The sequence below is a fragment of the Schistocerca gregaria genome, unplaced genomic scaffold (genome assembly GCF_023897955.1).
Source record: "Schistocerca gregaria isolate iqSchGreg1 unplaced genomic scaffold, iqSchGreg1.2 ptg000725l, whole genome shotgun sequence".
NCBI lineage: Eukaryota > Metazoa > Arthropoda > Insecta > Orthoptera > Acrididae > Schistocerca > Schistocerca gregaria.
The window spans coordinates 1-5,000 of record NW_026062102.1 but is presented as its reverse complement, the minus strand read 5'-3'; the positions used below and the strand labels follow the sequence as shown (position 1 = coordinate 5,000).

Genomic DNA, 5,000 nt, shown 5'->3' with positions numbered 1-5,000 from the left:
CCCACCGAATCAAGAAAGAGCTATCAATCTGTCAATCCTTCCGGTGTCCGGGCCTGGTGAGGTTTCCCGTGTTGAGTCAAATTAAGCCGCAGGCTCCACTCCTGGTGGTGCCCTTCCGTCAATTCCTTTAAGTTTCAGCTTTGCAACCATACTTCCCCCGGAACCCAAAAGCTTTGGTTTCCCGGAGGCTGCCCGCCGAGTCATCGGAGGAACTGCGGCGGATCGCTGGCTGGCATCGTTTATGGTTAGAACTAGGGCGGTATCTGATCGCCTTCGAACCTCTAACTTTCGTTCTTGATTAATGAAAACATACTTGGCAAATGCTTTCGCTTCTGTTCGTCTTGCGACGATCCAAGAATTTCACCTCTAACGTCGCAATACGAATGCCCCCGCCTGTCCCTATTAATCATTACCTCGGGTTCCGAAAACCAACAAAATAGAACCGAGGTCCTATTCCATTATTCCATGCACACAGTATTCAGGCGGGCTTGCCTGCTTTAAGCACTCTAATTTGTTCAAAGTAAACGTGCCGGCCCACCGAGACACTCAACTAAGAGCACCCTGGTAGGATTTCAACGGGGTCCGCCTCGGGACGCGCAAGCACGCCTTCGGCTCGCCCCACCGGCAGGACGTCCCACGATACATGCCAGTTAAACACCGACGGGCGGTGAACCAACAGCGTGGGACACAAATCCAACTACGAGCTTTTTAACCGCAACAACTTTAATATACGCTATTGGAGCTGGAATTACCGCGGCTGCTGGCACCAGACTTGCCCTCCAATAGATACTCGTTAAAGGATTTAAAGTGTACTCATTCCGATTACGGGGCCTCGGATGAGTCCCGTATCGTTATTTTTCGTCACTACCTCCCCGTGCCGGGAGTGGGTAATTTGCGCGCCTGCTGCCTTCCTTGGATGTGGTAGCCGTTTCTCAGGCTCCCTCTCCGGAATCGAACCCTGATTCCCCGTTACCCGTTACAACCATGGTAGGCGCAGAACCTACCATCGACAGTTGATAAGGCAGACATTTGAAAGATGCGTCGCCGGTACGAGGACCGTGCGATCAGCCCAAAGTTATTCAGAGTCACCAAGGCAAACGGACCAGACGAGCCAATCCGATTGGTTTTGATCTAATAAAAGCGTCCCTTCCATCTCTGGTCGGGACTCTGTTTGCATGTATTAGCTCTAGAATTACCACAGTTATCCAAGTAACGTGGGTACGATCTAAGGAACCATAACTGATTTAATGAGCCATTCGCGGTTTCACCTTAATGCGGCTTGTACTGAGACATGCATGGCTTAATCTTTGAGACAAGCATATGACTACTGGCAGGATCAACCAGGGAGCTGCGTCAACGAGAGCTGAGCAGCCGGCCGCCCGGGAGTGTGTCCCGAGGGCCCGCGCGAACACGCAAGCGTCCGCTCAATTATTCTGCAAACAGGAGGAGGCTGAGCTCCCCTGCACGATACACCTCGAAACCCTCTCAGGTCCCGGCGGCGCGCAGCGCCGTCCTAAGTACTTGGTCGGGTTCGAGAGAGGCGCAATCGCCCGGAGATAGGCGAGTAGACGCTTTCAGTGCGAACACCCGTGCTCCCAACTGAGCTTGCCGCTGCCGACAGAGGCCCGGGAGCGTGCTGTCGTGGCATTGCCGGCGGGAAACAACACGCGCCACCTACGGTGACCGGCAGCTCCAACGCCAGCGCCACAGAAGGGCAAAGCCCCACTTGGGTGCAGAAGCGAACTCTCCCAGCACAGCGCACGCGCCAACACGTCCGCAGAGCTGCGATACAAACCACCTGCGAGAACCGCTGGGGGCGACCGAGCAGCAGACGGCGTCGCGACGCCGAGTGCCGGGCGGCGGCGCATCCTCAACGCACACAGTCCGCAATCGGACCAGCACACTGCAGATGTCCACCGCGCTTCGCACCGGGCTCGGCAGAACCCACTTTGGCCGCCTGGCGCCGCGCGCAGGGTGCGCCGGCGCATAGCTGGGACGCCAGCCGGGCCCGTCGGCCGGCGCTCCTGCCACTGGGCGCCCCCCACCAGCCGGCTGTAGTGCGTGCGCTCACGCAGCGCGCGGCCAGCACGCCGGGCGGCCCCCCCTCACCGGCCGGGGACTGTCCCGCCAAGCCACAGCCTCGTATCGCTTCATACCCACATGGCCAACTCAGGTTCGGGGGCATGGCGGGTACCGCCGAAACAACCGGTTCACAGATGTACCGATCGTCGCTATCACCGATGCACCTGCAGCGCGAACAACCGCTCAACAACTGATTTCCAGTTCATTTGCGGATCTTTGGCAGCAAACGTATACGTCAATCTACATTTGCGAAATCTACGATTCTGGCATGCCTGCATGTTATGTGTCACGACACGCTACATCAGCCCACATACACACTGCGGCATGTACACGAGAGAACACGTGGAAGATGGTCCGCGCACGTGTGCAATGTCCCTTGCGCGGTCGACTGTCAACCGGCCTCTGTAGCATGTCGCAGATGTGGAACGCGGTCCACCGTGCTATCATGTTGTGTGGGGCAATACGATTAAATAGGAAAACCCTCGTCGCTACATCAACAGACGGCTCACGCTGATTCCCGGCAGAGGGAGGAGGGGGGGGGGGGGGCCAACATGCAATACTTTCGTCCGTACCTACTTACCACATGTCTGTACGGCGTACAACAGTGCAATCTCGCTGTAATGGGGAGACGAGACAAGTAGCATCGTGCACAACATATGGCCCTTATGATTCGCCATTGTAGGGCGCAGCCGGTGTACGGTCAAGCATGTGCCACATTATGTCACTCAGTACGTAACGACGGATGATCAGTGTGGGTTACGCGTACATCAGCGGACAGTCCACACAGGCCGTACCACAACGTACACTGACTGCATCGACAACCGAATGCAACTGAACAGCTGCAAGGCTCATTTCACAAACAAACGCCTGACTGACCAGCTTGGAAGGGCAGGAGGGGAGGGCGATATTCGTTCTGTAGCGGTACACCCTTCCAGTGGTTAGCGGGACTGTGTAGAAAGTACGCAACACTCGAAAGACCTTTATGTGAGGGTACGCACCATGGCATCAAGAAATACACATGACACCAGAGGATCCAAGCAGTGAACTATGTTCAGAGGGTTGCTGTTAGGCAAAGCTACATTCCTGTGACGTTACATGTGACAGTTAAGGTGCAGTGTAAGTTAGGTTAAGGTGCAGTGTAAGTTAGGTTAAGGTGCAGTGTAAGTTAGGTTAAGGTGCAGTGTAAGTTAGGTTAAGGTGCAGTGTAAGTTAGGTTAAGGTGCAGTGTAAGTTAGGTTAAGGTGCAGTGTAAGTTAGGTTAAGGTGCAGTGTAAGTTAGGTTAAGGTGCAGTGTAAGTTAGGTTAAGGTGCAGTGTAAGTTAGGTTAAGGTGCAGTGTAACTTAGGTTAAGGTGCAGTGTAACTTAGGTTAAGGTGCAGTGTAACTTAGGTTAAGGTGCAGTGTAACTTAGGTTAAGGTGCAGTGTAACTTAGGTTAAGGTGCAGTGTAACTTAGGTTAAGGTGCAGTGTAACTTAGGTTAAGGTGCAGTGTAACTTAGGTTAAGGTGCAGTGTAAGTTAGGTTAAGGTGCAGTGTAACTTAGGTTAAGGTGCAGTGTAACTTAGGTTAAGGTGCAGTGTAAGTTAGGTTAAGGTGCAGTGTAAGTTAGGTTAAGGTGCAGCGTAACTTAGGTTAAGGTGCAGCGTAACTTAGGTTAAGGTGCAGCGTAACTTAGGTTAAGGTGCAGCGTAACTTAGGTTAAGGTGCAGCGTAACTTAGGTTAAGGTGCAGCGTAACTTAGGTTAAGGTGCAGCGTAACTTAGGTTAAGGTGCAGCGTGGGTTAGGTTAGGGGCCAACGTGGGTTAGGTTAGGGGCCAACGTGGGTTAGGTTAGGGGCCAACGTGGGTTAGGTTAGGGGCCAACGTGGGTTAGGTTAGGGGCCAACGTGGGTTAGGTTAGGGGCCAACGTGGGTTAGGTTAGGGGCCAACGTGGGTTAGGTTAGGGGCCAACGTGGGTTAGGTTAGGGGCCAACGTGGGTTAGGTTAGGGGCCAACGTGGGTTAGGTTAGGGGCCAACGTGGGTTAGGTTAGGGGCCAACGTGGGTTAGGTTAGGGGCCAACGTGGGTTAGGTTAGGGGCCAACGTGGGTTAGGTTAGGGGCCAACGTGGGTTAGGTTAGGGGCCAACGTGGGTTAGGTTAAGGGCCAACGTGGGTTAGGTTAAGGGCCAACGTGGGTTAGGTTAAGGGCCAACGTGGGTTAGGTTAAGGGCCAACGTGGGTTAGGTTAAGGGCCAACGTGGGTTAGGTTAAGGGCCAACGTGGGTTAGGTTAAGGGCCAACGTGGGTTAGGTTAAGGGCCAACGTGGGTTAGGTTAAGGGCCAACGTGGGTTAGGTTAAGGGCCAACGTGGGTTAGGTTAAGGGCCAACGTGGGTTAGGTTAAGGGCCAACGTGGGTTAGGTTAAGGGCCAACGTGGGTTAGGTTAAGGGCCAACGTGGGTTAGGTTAAGGGCCAACGTGGGTTAGGTTAAGGGCCAACGTGGGTTAATTTAAGGGCCAACGTGGGTTAGGTTAAGGGCCAACGTGGGTTAGGTTGCCAGAGATGTGTCAAATCAGGATGTACGTTTGGCTGGTGTCAGGTGGTGGGTTGGTTCGATGCCTTTATAAGGGGTGTGGCCAAAGGGTATTTTATTACTTGTACCTTTTGTGTTGTGGCGTGGCGTTGCGTCCTGTGTTGATACTGGGTGGACCACTGTGGGTGTTGCTGGCTGATTTGAGCTGCGTTGTTTGCGGGTGATGTGAGACATTCTGTCTTATTAGTGGACGTGACGTTCCTCTTGTCGTTGTTTGGATAGTGTCCTGTGGCAGCGAGGATAAAATGGATGTTGTTGAACGATAGTGCTTTGGTGCTTTCGCTTTGTTACACACAGAGTGGACTGTGAGATAGGGTGACTGGGTCGAGTGCGGTTCACACTGT

General features: G+C 53.7%; 1 non-coding gene across 1 annotated transcript in view; it reads right to left on the bottom strand.

The window, feature by feature from the left end:
• Positions 1 to 1,347, bottom strand: part of LOC126320521 (small subunit ribosomal RNA) — a 1,893-nt gene extending 546 nt beyond the window's left edge. Inside the window, exon 1 of the ribosomal RNA XR_007558122.1 lies at positions 1 to 1,347. This exon is cut by the window's left edge and continues 546 nt beyond it. This is a non-coding gene — a ribosomal RNA (small subunit ribosomal RNA).
• Between the last annotated feature and the right edge of the window lie 3,653 nt (positions 1,348 to 5,000).